General features: G+C 37.9%; 3 pseudogenes; all 3 read right to left on the bottom strand.

Annotated features, from left to right (window-relative positions):
* Positions 1-752: 752 nt before the first annotated feature.
* Positions 753-11188, bottom strand: LOC102923781 (ATP synthase peripheral stalk subunit OSCP, mitochondrial pseudogene; annotated as a pseudogene).
* Positions 11189-11198: 10 nt separating this feature from the next.
* LOC121825804 (steroid hormone receptor ERR2-like) lies at positions 11199-12832 on the bottom strand (annotated as a pseudogene).
* A 2392-nt stretch (positions 12833-15224) lies between these two features.
* LOC107399346 (small ribosomal subunit protein eS6 pseudogene) lies at positions 15225-15759 on the bottom strand (annotated as a pseudogene).
* Between the last annotated feature and the right edge of the window lie 3977 nt (positions 15760-19736).

Here is a 19736-nt window from a genome sequence, read left to right as displayed (position 1 = left end):
AATTGCTTTTATTATGTTTAGAAATGTTCCTTGTATTCCTGATCTTTCTAAGAACTTTATCATGAAGGGGTCAAACCCAGATTTTTGAAATTATTTTTGCTACCACCACCTGAAACTCTAATTCCAATGACAGTTTTCTGACAAGTATCTTCTTGAGTTCTTACTACTGCAATTTTTTTCCCTTAGCACCCTTTCTTCTCTTGTCGTCTTGGACTTGTCCTCACATTTTCTTCTTACCTTTCTGGTGTTCTTTCACAATTTCCTGCAGACATGTCTTCAGAGAATGAGAAAAATTAATCTTTGACTTTCTTCATGCTCTGGTTTCTGAGTTGAGAAATGCTAATAATCCTAGTAATAAATATCCTGGTATCTGATACTGTATGATGCATCTAAATGAAACTTCTACTTACACAGAAGGCATCACACTCACACACACACACACACACACACACACACACACACACACACACACACACACTTACAATAACCAAAACATAGTCTAGAATTACTTTTAGATTAAGAATTCAACAGTTTTAATAATGGTGATTATTGCTATGACAATGGGGTTAGGAAATATATTACTAAATAATAAAATCACTTGTATTGAGTCTTTTTATAACATTAAAATATTTTTGAAAATTTAAAACACCTTGTCTAACCATATTCATAAAACTAAAGACTTCTTTCATATGAAATTAAAACACTCTTTATAAATTACATTGTCTCTCAAAATTCTCTAAGGCTCTGCTTCATTAAAACCACTTATTTCGGACAATCATCCCACCCATGACTGATGGGTCAGTCTTCACCTCCAATTTCAATACTTGGCCTTGCCTCAGGAAGCTATTCAGCACTGTCTTTAACTTGGAGAGAACAGCTTCTTCTAAAGAAGATGCCATGGTCACTGTGCAGTGCACTCCATGGTGGACACTCATGATGGTGGAAAAGGCAGAGATGACTCCCTGGGCATTGCTCAGGCGACCATTTTCAGCAAGTAAGCTCATGAGGTTAGCTGTCAGTGGAGAGAACTTTTCCTTTGTTGAGATATCCTTCAGACTTTTTACTTTGATGGAGCGCTTGATGTAGGGGGATTCAGAACAGCAAGAGACACCTTGGGATCCTTCAGGAGTTGCCCCACATGCAGCAACTCCTTCTTCACTTGGTCCAGCTTATTCTGTTTAGATGCCGCAGAGTAAAGGGCAGTGGCATAGCATCCTTCAATGCCGTATACCTGCACAGGGGCCCTCACAAACTTGGCAAATGGCCTGACCACAGACGTACTGATGCTCCGCACAGCCTGGACACTGTTGGGGTGACCATCTTTTCCCGGGCAGCTGTAGGTCAAACCCTAGTCAGTTCTTACCATTTTGATACTATATATTTCTGTGACAGAGGGAAATACCTCAAGTAGGACAATGAATAAAGTAATCTGAGTTAGTAAAGCTACAATACTGTAAAAAGAAGCCATGATCACCCTTTATGGTGTTTATGATAAAAATGTAGCACTAGGCATGGTAGCACATGCTCCTTAAGCAGAGAATTTGAGAGGCAAACGCAATCAGATTTCTGCGAATTCCAGGCCAGACTACATAGGAAGCTCTAATTAACCTGAAGCTACAAAGTGAGATCTTGTCTTAAATCAAAACTAAACAAAGCAAGCAAACAAACAAACAAAATTGCAAGCCTCCAATTTGACAGCAAAAAAAGGACAATACATAATGTACATGTGCTATATATAGTAGTTATATTTATTGTTTGTCTAGCATTGAAAATGGGCAATTCTGTCTAATTCTAAGAGCAAGGACAGAGGATTAATAGTGTGATTCATGAAAAAATTCTCATCACTACTATTTACTGAATAAAGGTATCAATTTAGAAGAACTCCTATGTGTTAGAGGACATTAAAAAATGTGTACCAGTAAATGAGCACTCCATTGAAACAAATAACAGATCTGCTTAGCACAACAGTCCTACAGATGAACCTGTTCCTGGGATACCACTTCTTCATTAGTGGATAGAATGAGGTGAAAAAATTCTGGTGGGCTTCACTGGGACTCATCAAATATCAGGCCTTCTTTTTGTGGTAATGGAAATATATTCTTTCACCTATGCTTAAAATCTCATCCCTGCCCTTTGACTTCTTTGGTCTTGTCATATTAATCTTCATTATTTACTTTCTACTGGCTATTTTTTGTTATTTTCTTTTATTAAAAATAGATTTTCTTCCATGCAATATATTTTGACTATGGTTTTCCTTTCCCCAATTTTTTACAGATCCTCTCCACCTCCCCTCCCACCCAAATTTCACTAGCTCTTTATTCATGTTCTAAAAATGTGTCTGTGATTCACAGAGAGCTAAAAAAAATGAATAAATTTAAAATGTTTCAAGGCCAGCTTGTGGAAAGTAGTATACAAATTTTTGGTTTTGTGCTATGTAATGGCACATGCCTTTAATTTCAGCATTTGTGAGGCAAAGACAAGCATATTCTGTATTTGACTTTGAGTCCAGCATGGTCTATATATAGAGTTGAAGGCCATCCAGGGCTACATAATGAGGCAATCATTTCTCAGAAAAAAATAATTTTCGTGTGTAGTGGGTGATAGGAGTCTAGGCCTTTTAAATATACATAGTAAGTTATTGTGAATCATTTACTAAAATACTTCTCTGACCATAAAAATTGCTTCAGTATATCTGTCAAAATTCAGTTTGGTGGGAAATTTGGAATTTTGAAATTGTACTTTCAAATTTATTTTTAAAGTGAATAGAAGATACAACAATGGTTATCTATGGTACATTGTTTACTTTAGAAAGAATATATTAATTGTCATCTATCGTGATATTCAATACAAAATATACACGTGCTCTTTATGTGACTGAGATAATTCCCATTTATTTTCAATTTGCTGATTTTTTTCTTCTAAGAAGACATAGTTATTCAATTTTAGGTAAATAAAATATATGAATTTATGCCTTCATTATATTAATAAACAGGATTATATTGATCAATCTTCAAAAATTGATTAACTCTTGTTATTTTGTATAAACCTTTATTTCACATAAAGTGCTCTGCTTTGTATATTTGGACAGATGATTTGCCAGTATTTAGCCAAACATTTTACATACATATTCTTTCCAAAACTAATAATCACTAATATTGTCATTATGTATTCAACATGTATTTAACATTGTTCTCTGATCCTGATTACAGACGGAAGTGTGGTAACCAGCTCCCTTGAACTCTTTGCTGTTATTCCCCACTATGGAGTATAACTAGGAACCATAAACAGAAAATATATTGGAGAAATTATTTTGGCCACTCCACGTAGTTAAAAGGATATTTATTTAATGGCGTAACTCACAAATTAAATAATGGGTAGGTCGCAGGGTCTGGGGAAGGTGATGCAGTCCAGCGGTGTTCTCCGGAGCTCTGCACAGTCAATCTGCACCGGTCAGCGTTCCGGCACCGAGAGCGCCCAGTGCGAGCGCTGGCCCCTCCAGCTCTCGGGTCCCCAGGCGCCTCCCCTCGCCCCGCCTCGTAGGCGTGACAGTTGCCAGAGTCTCAATGGGGGTTGGAACTTCCAGAACCAAGCTGGAATGGCTACCCACTACAAAATAAATTATGTGTATATAATATTTGTAATGAGCTTCTTTGTGTAAATCAGAGGATAAATTTGAGTACTCAATTCTCTCATTGCACTGTAGGTTCCAGGGACAAAAATCAGGTCTTCAGAATTTGGTGGCAATTATATTTACTTATGAGGCATCTTGAAGGCATACATCTACACTCTTAGTCTCTAACCATATTTTTATTTTAGGTACATATCTATCATTTATGAGTTATGTAGAAACTGTGTTTCTACATAACTTTTCAACATACGGAGTGTGAATTTTGCTTACATTTTACTATATTTTCTGCCTTCAATATCAAGTTAACATCATAAAACCTTTGGAGACTAATCTCCATTCTATCTCTTGGATGAGTTTGTACAATCTCCATTCTATCTCTTGGATGAGTTTGTACATAATGATTATTAAGTTTTCCTTAAGTGCTACAGAAGATTGACTAGTAATGACTTTTTAGAAGTTTTTCTTGTGGGAAGATTTTTAATTACAAAGCCCATTGTTTTATATGTATAGCTCAACTGTGTTTCTTGTTCTTTGTTTTCTTAATTGTAATTTAATTCTAAAATAACTTCAAGAGACACTCAATTTTGATAGCTTTATTGAGGTATAATTTACATGTTATTAATTGTACACAATTATAATGCAGAGTTCAGTGGTTTCTACTGTATTCAGAGTTCTACAACATTGGGCATTATCTCATGGGTAGACATTTTGAATACCCTTGAATGAGATGTCAAAAACACCATTAACCAATATAACTACCATTCCTCTTCTTTTGTGTCCTCTTCTTCACCCTGAAAGACAGAAGTCTACTGTTGCTCTGTTGAATATTATGGATCACCTATGAAAATCTAATTAGATCACTTGTGGCTTCTTTCTATATCTTTATTCACTTAGAATAATAATATAAAATTTAATCTGTGCTATAGATGTATCAGAACTTTATTCATTTTCTTACTGAAAAGTGTCCTATTTCACATATATATATACTGGTTTATTCATCAATTCATCAATTCACAGAGATGAGAATTATTCCCTATTAAAATATAATAAATAATACTGCTATGAACATTTGTATCCAAGGTTCAATGCAAAATTTTTATTGTTTTAGGCACATATGTATAATTTATGAGTTGTGTTTAATGTTTTCATTTGTTTAATCTTTTCAATGTACAGCAGATTGCTTTCCAAACTGACCAGTATTATACTTACTTCCTCTAACATCAATATTATAGGAAGTTTCCAGTTATTATTTGCCATCAGTATCATAATTTATCATCTTAATTTTTTTCTAGAGTGGCAGTAGTGATGACTCTGAAGTAGTAGTTTATTGTAGTTAGCATTTGCATCTTATTAATTTTATACATTATTGAAAGAATTGCCCATTAAAATATCTTGGCAACATTTCAGTTAGGTTGCCTGTCTTTTTCTGTTGAGTTGTAACAGTTCATCACATACTATAGAGTTTAACCTTATCTGACATATGATTTGTAAGTAATTCATCCAATTTCATACTGCATCCTTTGATATTTGATAGTGTATTTCTTGACACATTAAAAAGTTTAATTTTTCTGTAATTCAGTTTATTTGTATTATCACCAAGATTAACATAGTTCCACTTCTTTGCTAGTCCAGCAGCTGTATTCAGATACTGTATTTGCCTATTACAGAAAGTTTAAATATACTGTCTTCTTTTAAAAGGTTTATTATTTACTCTGTGTGTGCACGTGTATGTGGATGTTCATGGAGGCCAAAAGAGAATATCAGATCCTCCTGAAAACAGAGTTACAAACAGTTTTGAAGGGTACTTTATATGTATGCTGAGAACCAACTAGGATCCTCTAGAAGAGTAATAAGCAACTTCTGAGTAAGTTCTTCAGCTTGTGTTGTCTTCTTTGGAAGGATGTTTTGGTTTTGGTTTTGGATTTTGGTAGGGGTGTTATTTAACGCAATAAACTGATGCTTGATCATATATATTGAGAAAAACCTATTTCATAGTTTGTTACGATTAGGGTCTGAAATATTGAGGTTTTATTCCAAGTTCTGTAATTGTTCTGTAATTGTTGGAATGAAAACAAACTCTACAAAACAAAAAGAAGAAATGTGGAGTTTTTCCTAATTCACTATTTAGGGTTTAAAAAAATAAACAAATAGATAGTTGACACAATACTATTTTTGGCTTCTTCTTTGGGGCTTTGATTCCTTAATTTTTGTTTTGTTAATGAGATTAATGCTTGTTAATATTTCAAACCAATTAGATGGTGAATTTCTCCTTAAAAATATTTAGTGATAACTCAGCATTTTCACAATAGAAAAGTCCTGTAATCATGAATCTTACCCAATGAACCCCCCTTTTACCAGAACTTGAACCCCTTCCAATTTCTGCTTATTTTCACTCTGACTCTAGTACCTTAAAATCAATTTGTTTTAAAATTGGCCATAATGACATAATCATTCTCTCATGGAATAAACTATATTGCCATTACCAGAACTAGAAATAACAACATATTTATTTAAACGAAAATACTAGAAGACTTTTGTTCTTATGAAGTGATAACTTTAAAAGCCTAACTAAGCACCAAAGACCTACTTATAATGCTCCCACACACCCAAATCCACTCCTGAGTGTGCACCAGCTGGGTAGTGAGTGTGCACCAGCTGGGCAAGTCCCACACACCCTTGCATGCCACTACTACATGCCCAGGCCCATCTGTAGTCCCACCTGAGTATGAATCATATAGGTGAGTCTCTAAGACTCACACCTGCACTGCCTCTATCTGCTCAGACCAATCCAGAGCTGCACCAGGATGGCTATTGTCTGAGTAAATCAACCCAAACCTCCTCTACTTTCAGGCCTCTCCTGGAGTCAAACCCACTTGTGCTCCAGTACCTAGTCTTGCTCTACCCCCCTCCCATGTCCAGATGCAGACACGAGTCACAATCACACACTCTTTTGGTGAATATGGCCCAAAACCCTTGTCACATACCACTTTTCTATACTAACTAACTGCCTAGGAGCCATATCTTCATGCTTCACCTGGTACCACTGAATTGGAATCAACTAAGTCTCTTAAAAGTAAGCACTAAGTATTGGAAGGATATTTCATACATGATCAGAAATAAACTAAGTTTGGGCAGTGAGGAAAAACTAAAACAAAACAAACAAAAAAGCAACTTTCACTCAGCAGAGGTAGACTAGAGTCCCATATCAGGCAATCAATGAAGTCAGTCTTCATGTATAAGTCTTGTTCACAAAAAATACAAACAACAAAAAAGACAAAGACTACCCCACCAAAGAAACCCAAACAGTACTATTGAAATGTTTTCTAATGAGAATCACCTAGATAAACTCCATAATACATAGCTTAAAAGCACAATCAGAGACATGATAAAATAAATATAAGGAGTATAAAAATGACACACAAAAATATCTCAAGGAACTTAAGGAAGAAAATAAATGTCTGAGTGGTCTGAATGAAGTCCCAAGAAACACAAACATGAAGTTAAATGAAGTGATAAAGACAATTCAGGATTGGAAAATAAATTCAACAAAGAGGTAGAAATACTGAAGAAAATTGAGTTGAAATAAAAATGGAACTGAAATTATCAGTATCCAGTGTAGAAAACTCAGGGCAAAACCTTGCTTGTAGAATGGATCAAGTAGAAGACAGAAATATTAGGACAAAATAAAGTGATAAGTGCATAGGTAACATCATCAACTAAATGGCGAAAAACAAGAAGCAATCCTATTAAAATAAGGAATGAAACAGGGCTGTTCAGTATCCTTACTTCTTTTAAATATAGTACTTGAATCCCAAGTTAGAACAAGAAGACAAGAGGAAAAGATTAAAGGGATACTAACAGAAGAAGAAGTCAAACTATTCCCATTTACAGATGATAAGACATTATGCATAAGACATTTGAGATGTTGATGGGGAGGGTCTCAGAGGCCTCCTAAAACAATTTAGGCTATTGTCACTGTCCTTGGTTGCATCCAGACTTGAAGGTACGACCTTCTTGCTGAAGACACACTTTCTTTAGACACAAGACTTGGAGCACTCTAGGTGGAACTGATTTGGAAGTCTCTTTCTGAGTATCTGCTCTCACATGAATGGGCCATTCAATCTGCCAAAAAAGGAAACAAAGAATAGCCCTACCAAGCTGCAAAGCTTACAAACAATAGTGACCAATTGTAACACAAATTACTAAGAGGTCTTATTAATAAAAAACCTAAAGCCAGGTATTGGGGTGAAAGCTGAAAGATCAAAGAAACAGAACAAGCCACAGCCACTAGCCTATGTCTACAAAATCCTCAGCCTCAAGAGAGAGACTTCCTGCTTATGCACACCTTATATACCTTTCTGTGCATTGCCATCTTACTTCCTTTCTAGTGCTGGGATTAAATGCATGTGCCACCACACTTGTCTTTGTTCCCAGTGTGGCCTTGAACTCACAGAGATCTCTATGGATCTCTGCCTCCTGAATGTTAGAATTAAAGTCATGTGCTACCACTGCCTGACACCTATGTTTAATACAGTGTTTGGCTTTGTCCTCTGATCCCCAGGCAAGTTTTGTTGGAGTACATAATGTATCACCACAACCAACTCAGGAAAGATGGTTTCAGTGGTGTATTACTGGCACTTTGATCACAGGGATAACCAACTGTCAAAATTGTTAAAAGCCTGACAATAGAAGGGAACTGACTGATGCCTGACACTATGAATGCAACCAACTAGACCCTAGAAGAGAAGCTACTAACATCAATTTTCTAAATTAATACAGGTTCTAACTATACTCTAAACATATTCTTTAAAGGGGGAGGGATTTTCTTATTTTAGATTTCAGGTAAGTTGGACTGGATGTGAGAATGACATGGGTGATGTGAGAAAACACATGGCACATGAAGGTAAACAGGCACAAGAGACTTTCGGTTTATATATAGCGATTTGTCTGTTCATTGCAGTAGAATCTGGAGGGAAGGACAAGGCTAAGATAGCACAGCCTCTTGTAGCTGGAGAATTTCTCTCCAGCTCCTGCCAAGTCTCGCCAGTCCCAGAGCCCACTTATAAAATAAACACACAGACGCTTACATAATTTAAACTGCTTGACCATTAGTTCAGGCCTATCGTTGTCTAGCTCTTACTCTTATATTTAGCCCATTTCTATTAATCTATACTTTGCCACGTGGCTTGTGGCTTATCGGTACCTTACATCTTCCTTTTCCTGGTGGCTTCTCCAGGCAATCTCCCCTTCCCTTCCTGTTTCCTCAATTCTCTTCTCTGTTAGTTCTGCCTATACTTCCTGTCTGGCTATTGGCCAATCAGTGTTTATTTATACAGAGCGATATTCACAGCAGCCTCTGATCCTGATAATCCCAAATGAGAGACTCTTAGTCCTCCCATTATGACCCTAGGAAATCACCAGTCTGTTTATGCAAAAACTAAGAGACAAAAAATCATCCAGAACCATTAGAAAGAATGGTGACAAGGGACTAAAATAAAACATGGCCAATATCACCTTCTCCAAGATTGGCTATGTTTAGCTTTTTTTTTTTTTATTTAAAGTAATCTCTATCACGTGTATGTAACTGAGAAGGGGGTGGTCCTCTCTAGACATTCAGAAACTGAGATGTGGAAGGAAGCTTGAATTTTGCTGATTGGAGCAGGGCGGGGGTCAGGGGGACAGAGAATGGTGTAGGGAGGTCAGACTCTTGTCACTTTTTCCTGTCCCACTTAGCACCCTAGCTTCATAGACATTTCTTATATGGGCAGGCTTGGAACAAGCTTGCTCTACCATCCAACTCCAGGTGCCCAGGTGACCCAGATTTCACAAAAGGTCACTCCACTGTCACTGACACATTCTTGTTACTTGAAACAGCTTCTACCTTAAGGACAGTGGGCCAGCAACCCCTTTTGGTGAAAGGGGTTCCATCTTGAGTACATGTGTTAGTAGACCATAGAAGCAAAGTTGCCAACTTCACAGCTGCTGCTGTTAAGCAGTGGTCACTCACTCAGCTATAGACACTGGCACTGCCCTATCCCTGCTGTTGTGAGCAAGAGGCCCAGAGGAAGTGCAGAGAACCAGGCAGAATTCTGAATTACACCTTCCCACAACTTGGGCATGCAGCATTCTTGCTGGGGTGGTTCCCAGAGCATACCTCAAGTTCTCTTGGGCCAGATCTCTGAGCCCAGTGCTTAAGGATTACTTGACATTTGGCTCAATTCCTTAATACAGAAGTAGCATCTGCCTTGGATAAAACACCAGGAGACAGATAGAGAGCTATGGCAGGAACATGGATGCCCTGGCATCCACTCATCCAGTGACTCTGAGATGCAATTCCCCATAGCCAAAATTGCAGGGAGGGGATCTCCTGAAGATCTTGACATTCTCTATGGGAATTAGCCAGCCTCTAATCTGTAGTATCTGCAGTTGCTAGGTGTGCAAGGCAGGGAAGCAGGACTGGTAACAGCCTCTGGTTTCAGAAAGCCTTAAAGAGTTCTCCTTGAGTTCTAGGGAGAGGCCAGATCTGCTTGTCTCTCCTGGTCAAGTGGGAACAGATTAGGTGTGGCCTGGGGGATTTTCCAGACCAGTGGCCCCTGTGGCTTGGCATGTCCATTTTCCAGACTGAATCTCCTCATCTCCAGGAGATCCTGTCAGCCCATAAACACCAATAAGTGCTCAAGACAGCCCCTTGAGTCGATAAAATGGGGAGGCAATCCCTGTCCATGTGTCCAGGGCTAAGAGGTTTCTTGTGGCAAAGCCTTTCAGAAAGAGTGAGATGGATTGGTAGATCACCCTATACAACAACCAGACTGAGGAACTTGTCAAGAGCTGGCCCATGGTGTCTATGTCAAACAGTGTTGGTGCAAGGGTGGCAGGAAGCAGCCCTCCTATGGCAAGAAGCCTCATATTTTCTGATACAGGGGGTGAGTGAAGAGTGAAGTTTATGTCTTCTTCCTGTCTAGTTAAATTTTCCTCCTCTCTGCTAGGCATCTTCCCATCCTAAACCCCAGTCAAGGCCTCTGAGCTTGAGTGAAGTTCCCCAAGTGCCCTCTGATGAGGCCAGGCCATGAACTTTCCATAAGTCTCAGGAGGAGGAGGAGGAAAAAGAAGAGGCAACAGAGGGGATAATGGGACCTGGACCCAGATCTTTGAGCCAGTGAATTCTCATGCTACTGCCCTGAAGTTATCTAGGCTGGATGAGGTAGGAAAAGGAAACAGGGAAAAGGCTTTTTGGGAGGGAATGGGCTGTCAGAAATACCAACTGGGATCTGAGTGTGCTGTGGCAAGAGAAAAGGAGAATGGTGGGGGATTCCAGTTGGACTGAGAAGGTACAGAGGCTCAGGAACAGCCAAAGGGACCTCTGCAAGCAGAGTGTCTGGAAATACTCCTGCCCTGAGGACCTGACCTCTGTGAAACCAACACCTCAGGATCACCCAATCTAAGTCTCTTCAGCCTGGGAATTGAGTATTACCTACCTGGGTACACTGAGATCTTGAAGCTGTGGGGGTTGCAAATAGATGTGCTGCCTTTTGATTGGTAAGGAAGGACGCTTCCTCTCATGGTCTCCAGCCTAAGGGATATCAGCCCTGGCCCAAGCCTTAGCACTGGTCCATGGAGAATTAAAAATACCAGAAAAAATGTGGTGAAAAATTATTCCCTAATGCCCTCTCATCACCACCTCCTCAAGTGCTTCCCTGGCCCCAGAGCCCGCACATGTCCAGGAAGCAGGAAACCCCCTCATCTCATACATCTCAGAGCTCCAATGAGGAAGCAGATATGGAAAGTTGAGGCTGGTGGCTGTGGAGGTCTCTACATATGTCTTGTTCATCTGTCTATGTGCTGGACTGTCACACCTTGGCCTCTAGCGTCTCAAAAATGTTTGTGTGTGGTCACTTTGAGCTGCAGTTTTACAGTATAAAACTGTTGCACAGACCAGGCTGTGGTGGCGCATGACTTTAATCCCATCACTTGGGAGGCAGAGGCAGGCTGATCACTGTGTGTTCGAGGCCAGCCTGGTCTACAGAGCGAGATCCTGGAGAGGCACCAAGCTACACAGAGAAACTCTGTCTCGAAAAACAACAACAAAACAAACAAACCAAAAAAAGAAAAAGAGAGAAAGGAAGGAAGAAAGAAAAACTATTGCACAACCTTGGTTGCTGTCTGCTGCAGCAGGGTCAGTGTCAGCAGCAGCTAGCTTGTCCTCTATGGCTCCTCATGGTGCTAACTCAACTTGTAGTTCTGCAGTGCCTCTAGGACCTCACTGTACATGGAATCTGAGTTGGCAAGGGCCAGGGCCTTGAGTATCACAAACTCCTCATTTTCCTCCTTGAGCTTCTTGTACCCTCTCACAAGCTGCATGATGGCTTGGTAAAGTTTTATCAACAGCTTGACATCATAGGACACTGAGAAGTACAGGACACCCAAAATGAGAGTCTCCATATTGTCACTCTGCAAAGATTTATCTGGCTCCCCAGTGATGTGCTTGGCCTAGCTAATGATGATCACAAACTTTGTATCTGCTAGGTTACAGAGACTGGAATACCAGGAATAGGAGGCATAGCAAACAGCTTGTCTGGCTCAGCCACCAGTAGATATGAGACAATCTTAGTCAGTGGCTTTTTAGCAGGTAAAGAAATCTGTTAGCTTAGATATGGACAGTTCTCTTAGTCACTTTTACTGCTAGTGGCCTCCTTGCCCACAGTCAAAGCATCCATCTTCTTTAAGCCTCTCCACTTTGAAGAAATACACTAAGCTACAAACCTGATGGGACTTGGCCTTTGTTTGATGACCTCACACTGGTTGGTGACCAGGCAACTGTACTGGATATTTCCCTGAATATTCCATTTCTGAAAGCCTTGTAGGCCTCATAGGAGATCATACCACAGTTGTAGCCAGAAGTAATGATCCCTCATAGGAGGTACAGACCCTTGGGCATGGCTTTGAGCATGTACTTGCGTTTAATGGTCAAGTTCTCCATGATACAACTAAGAGAGTTCTCACAGTTCTTATGCCATAGGATGTCTCTCAGTAATTTATCTGTAAACACAGACCATTGGCTTGGGTGCCCAGGGCCATGCCAAAGCTCCCACTGACATCAAACAAGCTACTGGGGCTCTGGTGACTGATGGAATCAACAACTGACAAATGGCTGGATGGTTCTGTCTTGATGAAGGAGCTGCAACTGGAGCCCAGGTGCCAGTCCATCAAGAACAAAAGGTTCAACCTAAATACTTATTCTTACATCTTATGCTAAGTGCAGCTCCAACATCTCATCAGATAAGCTTCATTTTGAAGCAGACAGATACTTCAAAGATCCACAGCTGGACAAGATTCAGAGAATAAATGACCATTGGGGAGTGACCCCACTTGATGGATTTACCACATAACCTAACTCTCAGGAGATATTTCAGGAGAGGGATCAGCAAGATATTAAGAGCCAAAGGAGCAGAATCAATGTCTTCTAGACATGATAGATATACTGCTCCCATGGAATTTGAACAATATGTTTTGCTAAACAATACCTACATAAGCTCCACACAAGTCTACAGGCAGATATGGATGGGGTAAATTTTGTAGTATTCAAGCCCTAAATGAAGAGCTACAGATAGTCAATGGCTGCAGGAGGAGAAAGAACTAGTTTTCTCCAAGCATGAACCTAGGCACATATACATATAAGCAATGCTAAGTGGACACAGTAGGTTATATATGTGTGTACATTTTATTTATATTTTGGCAATATATTTATATTTGACAATCATATTTATATTTTAATAATAATAACTATAGAAAAGGAGGTCATGAGTTCCAGAAGTAGTTGGTGAAGGACATGGGAAGAGTTATATAGGAGAAGAGAGGTGGAAATGGTGTTCATACTGAGTGTTCATGTAGGAAATTCTCAAAAAGAAGGTATAATTGAACTTAGATTAAAATGTATAGCTCACTATTAGAAAAACGAATAATCTTTATAAAATGTATAAATTTATTTTGGCAATGTATTTCAGGAACTTAATTATACATATATATCAAACAGAATTATTGTGAAAAAATCCAATAAAACTTCAATTAAGCATCTAAATTACATACTTAATCGTAGTTTTAAACTGCACAAAACCGATTAGCATATATTTTCATTTGAAAAATGCCTAATGCGAGATAAATTTTGCACTTATGTGCAGTCTCAAATCTATTAGTTATTTATACTGCAAAATGGCAATGCATTAATTTATCAAGTTTATTTTTGCTTCATCTGCAATTTATTGTTAGTCTAAGACTTTTTCTTTCTTAAATTCTCAGTACTGAAATCAAGAAAGTTCATTACTTTTACTGTTAAATGCTAAATTTCTGCAATGGGCACTTTCAGCCCCAGTGTTCTTAGTATTGTTACATGATTTGGCTGAGAGTGCTACTCAATGGATCAAAGAGTCATCAAGGGCTTTAATCGTCTTGTTTTGGAAAACTCTATGTGAATTTCCAGCTGTGGATTTTGCCTTACAACCAAGAATATTAGACTTAATTAATTCTTTTTCCCTCAAATTAAGTAACAGTATGAAGATAATGGACATTTGTTGTTTAAGATGTACATTATTGTCCCGTAGATTAAATTAAAATAGTTCTCATTTAAATATTAACAACACCAGGAACAAGCTTTTTGTTAAAATTATTTTAGAAGTAGAAATGGAAAGAAAGATTCAATTATATGTAAACACATGTGTCTTTCCCTGATCAAATTGTTTATGCTCTAATTCTGATATCTCCTGAAAGGAACTGGTGATTTTTTTTAAAAAACAGACTATATTCACAGAAAAATAAAAACAGAAACTATAAAAGAAAGTTCAAGAGCTCAAAGTAACTTCAAGTTAACACAGTCTAAAGAACACAAGACATTCCTTAAAATATAATAATCTTGTTGAATATTAATCTTAGAAAGAGTCCAGTATAGAGTCCAGTTAGAATCTACATCTCTTGCCTTCTGCATTGTTCTGATTGAAAGGCATGTTTCCAAACTGAAGTAACTCATAGGCTTTTTTAGTATATTTGTCAATTTATGATTTGAGAATTTCATACACATTTACAATATATAATGATCATGTCCACCTTTCCTTTGCACTCAATTTTCCTTAAAATAATGCTTCTGCTTTCTTTTATTCTGTCATGGTAATGAGTTAAATGGATTGATCATTTTTCTTTCCCTTTGTATTTTCCTTAGAAACAGCATTAGAGGTCAGGATTAGTGACATTCACTTCTGTCAATGTCAGCTAGCACATTGAAGTATGTAATAGTGGGCTTTCCATAAACACATGCTAAATGAAAAAAGAACTCTTATCTCATAATGAATTCATGAAGATGTGCATGTTTTGTATGAATTACTTTAACATTCACTCATTTACATTATCCCAAACTTTTCGAAGCATAAAATTGGAGATAGCACTTATTTATGAATTTAAATATAGAATAAGAGTAGCTATTGCTTTATTAAATGAACTTCGCTTTTTGACAAATATTGCCTTAATTTTTAAATTACTTTTAGTATATAATTCATATAACTTGAAATTTGCTCTTTGATTTTCTTTGTTTTTTTTTTTTTCCTCAGAGCTATCAGCGGCACTGAATCTTGGGTACTTTGGTTCTGGGCTTCTTACCTACTTTGTTTAGTGGCTTTCTCATAATGTGTTGTCAGACATCATCTTTAGAGAGATTAAAACGTTTTCAGATTCTGCTAGCTCTTTTAGGTCACAATTGATGAGGCACAGTAGTATCTGTTAGTCCAGGAATATCCTTCTCTCCTTTTGTTACAATAACCAAGTTGAGAACACTTGGGTAGGTATCTATGATGCATCCTCAAACAGACTTGTGCTTCCTCTCTCAGTTCTTCTTGGTCTATAACAAGAATGCCCCTTACTCAACAGCAGGAGCACTCTGCTATGGGTCAAACATCTTGCTTCATAGGAAAACCTTGTTTGTCATTCCTGCCACTGATTCGGACCACATAACCTCTCCACTCTTTACCCAGAGCATCAACAGCTACTTTGATGGCCATGTGCTTCTCATAGAATGTATGAAACTTGTGTTCATCCTCCACTTCAATGAGTTTCAGACAGCTGATGCCAAAGAAGGAGATATTCAACTTCATCTTGACACAGCTGCAGAATATGCTAAGCTTCTGACTAAGAGAATTGTAACCTAGACAAGATTTAAAGTGAGGTTAAGGAACACTGGTATAGTGATGAGAAGGGCATAATTCAAGGAAGAAGCAAGATTTAGTACCATATTTTCATTCCAACATTCACAGTTGTGTTTTATAGATTCCAGTTTATAAAACAGGGACATTAGTGCCTTTGTTGAATGAAACTATAAAGAAGAAATACTCTCATGTTGTAAAGGTCCCTATTACATATTTAATGTATATATTATATGCATTATATTTAATAGATCATATGAACAGCAAAATCTAACAAGTCAATGTAATTTTATGTACTATTTAATCATAAAGAATATAGCATGAGTTTAAATGTCTTATTTCATTGCTTAAAAATATGAAATTAATTTCCTGTTCCTGTCTTTTCAATTGCACAGGAACATTTATATGCTAGAGTTAATCCTTGGTAAATACACATCTGTTTTTTATTAAATATTCAGAAACATTTCATTAGATGAAATCCCTAACTAAACACTAAAATCCAAGTCCATTATGCCAGGATGAAAAAGAATTCTCCTCCACTAGTTTCTCTTCTATAGAAACTATAGACCAAGATATAACTTGTCCACTCAATTCAACTTTCAAACTCTGTAGAACTCTTTCTTTTGCCAGAAGACTTACCAGGAGTTTAACTGTATCTGAGCAGGTTTCAGAGTCTGAATGCATACATCTTCATGAGTTGAAATTTTCACCTCAAACATGTTGGCATAAAAAGTAGGACTTTTGACATTAGGAGACATAATTTCACAGGAGACTCCCTGATCCTTTGGTTCTTATGATCTCTCTGCCATTTCTTACACCATGTTCCCTGAGCCTTATTTGCAGCAATGTTTTGTAAATGGATCTTCCAGGATTGCTCTCCACAACTCTGCATTTTGATTGGTTGTGGTTTTATGTAATGGTTTCCATTTGTTGCAAAGAGAACTTTACTTGTTGAAGGGTGAGGACTATACTTGTCTGTGAGTATAAGGACAAATGTATAAGAATGTAGTTAGAGAATCTACAGGTGTCTCTTAGTAATGTCAGAAACTACACACATAATGTCTCACAAACATGACTGTTTAAACATGAGCTGAACAAGGACAACAACAACAGACATGTGAAAGTGGAAGGGGGAAAGATTATAAGTCCTCAACCCTACACAAAGAACTATAGGAAACTAAGTAATGCTGAGAGTTGGAGGAATAGTCTTCTCCAGGGAAGAGCACACCAATTGGGTCTCCAATAACATATGACCAATCCTAAAAACACATATACAAGTAGCACTATACAGAAAAAGAAGGGTATAGTTAGGTACACACACACACACACACACACACACACACACACACACACACACACACACATATATATATTTGTTTGGATATTTGTACACTATGGGAAGATATACTACTGTGATTGGTTTAATTAAGAGCTGAACAGCTACCAGCTAGGCAGAATTTCTGGGGAGAGAAGAGAAGTGGAGGAATCCTAAGCACAGAGGACAGACCAAGGAGACATGGAGGGAGTTGGATATACAGAATGAAAGAAAGACAAAAAGTCACATGGTAAAACACTGATAAATAAAAATGGGTTAATTTAAGTTATAAGAGCTAGTGGAACAAACCTAAGTTAAGACAAAGCTTTGTAATTAATAATAAGTCTCTGGATCATTACTTGGTAGCTGGTGGTGGAACAGAGAAAGATTCTTTACATATGGCATCCAACATGGAAGCTCAAATGTCTACATAGGGCCTGTGGAAATGGTCTCTTAGGAAGGATTGGTATACAGAAACATGGCTCTTTTAAGAGGACCTGCTGTACAGCCAAGTACTTGAGCAGCTGATACTTGGTGCAAACTTCTGCTTCAGGCAGACAAAACAAATTCCCAGAGCAGGGGTGGATAAATGTGGCTCGAGGAAAGTACCTGCCAACATGAGACCAGGCTCTGATGAAACTGAGGGGAGCAGCCACCAGTATTCCATATGCTAGGCAGAGCTGTGGGTCTGTAGCCTAACAGTTGAAGATTTGGATCATATAAGTCATAGGAGGCTGCAGTTGCGCACACACACACACACACACACACACACACACACACACACACACACACACACCAAAAGGCCAGGTCCAGACTGACAAAACCTCTGAACAGGTTACAGTGTGTTTAAAAATGTACTTAGATGGTAAATAATTAAAAAGAAAATGAGTACATACAGTCATAGAAAAAATAAATAAAAATTAAAGTATTTAAAGAAAGAATAAAGAAATATAAAAAGAATAGGCCAAGTAAAGATGGAAAATACACAGGGCATCTGGATCCTTTATGATATTTTGTTGACTTTGAATTTTTTACATGCTAATGTACAAAAAAACAATAGCTGTTGAGAGACATTAGATAATGGAAACTGCTAGATTAAACCAATCTATTTTAAGAATGTCTTAACTTCAGAATGGAATTAAAAAAACATGTGTTGCATTGGAGGAGAGGTTATTCGTTTGTTTCCACAGGAAACAAAATGCTATGATTATCTTCAAATTAATGAAGAACAGATTGGATTGGGGGAGACCTCCTGAAAATCTTGGCAGCAGACATGAAAAAAAAGAAACCAAGAAAGACCACAGGACAGATGAGTTATATGTTGATCCCTTAGAAGAGCTCTGAGACTGGATGAGACATGATAAATCTTGTTGGTTACAGAGTTCTCATGACTTATTATTACATGCCATCCTTTCATATGGCATGGATAGAGAGGTTTGGTTATACAGTTGAAATGGACTTATAAAGCTAACAGATGTCTTTACCTGCTCAAACATAGAACAAAACACCATTTTAACTGACTTGTGCATACCACATAATCCATATTTGTATTAATACAGATATGTATGCTAGCTTTCAAAGTTTGTGTGTTTTTAGAAAGAAAAAAAGACAAGATACCAATGAAGCAACCCAGGTGATCCAGCCTTTTCAAAATGCTTCTGTTGCAATTTCCTCAAAATTGATTATCCAGAACAATTTCAAAGCTGCTAGCTGAGATGATCTAGCTTCACAGACTATCCAGCCAGAATTTCAGATAAGATTTGCACTTTCTCATCACACCAAGACTGTACAACAGCTATCTCTCCCAGGACTTGACCATTATCCCAAATTTCTCAGGATCCCCTAAAGATGCTATCACCTCCAGATAACAGGAAGCAGTCTAGAGAACATATCACCCACATTCCCAAGAGGTGGGAGTGGTTTTTTGGGTAATTCAATGGATTATGGATTTTTATCATTTGGAGGATTGATTGCAAGTTGTTGTTGGTCAAGGTCAGGTTAAAAAACTAAACAAAGAATATTAGATTCAGGAATCTCTAAAAGGAAAAAATAGGGGATATATTATAGAAATTGTATATAAGTATGGATTATTATCTACTTTTAAAAAACCACTAGTCTCAAATATTTTTACATTGGTATGAATTTTTTTTGTATATTGATACAAATTGAAGCTTATTTTGTTATACTATATATATATATATGTTTCTACATTTTTAATGTATTGTACTTATATGCAGCTCATTTAACAATGCAATATAAATTTCTAGTCCTTAAAAGTTATTGTTACAAACTATTTAGAATAATTAAGAAATATAGGTTAGTCTTTGTAGTGGGTAGCCATTCCAGCTTGGTTCTGGAAGTTCCAACCCCCATTGAGACTCTGGCAACTGTCACGCCTACGAGGCGGGGCGAGGGGAGGCGCATGGGGACCAGAGAGCTGGATGGGCCAGCGCTCGCTCGCTCTGGGCACTCGCTTGGTGCCGGAACGCTGACCGGTGGAGATTGACTGTGCAGAGCTCCGGAGAACACCGCTGGACTGCATTACACCTTCCCCAGACCCTGCGACCTACCCATTACTTAATTTGTGAGTTACACCATTAAATAAATATCCTTT

The sequence above is a fragment of the Peromyscus maniculatus genome, chromosome X, assembly GCF_049852395.1.
Source record: "Peromyscus maniculatus bairdii isolate BWxNUB_F1_BW_parent chromosome X, HU_Pman_BW_mat_3.1, whole genome shotgun sequence".
Lineage (NCBI taxonomy): Eukaryota > Metazoa > Chordata > Mammalia > Rodentia > Cricetidae > Peromyscus > Peromyscus maniculatus.
The sequence above is the reverse complement of the archived record's forward strand: the minus strand, read 5'-3'. Positions and strand labels throughout refer to the sequence as shown.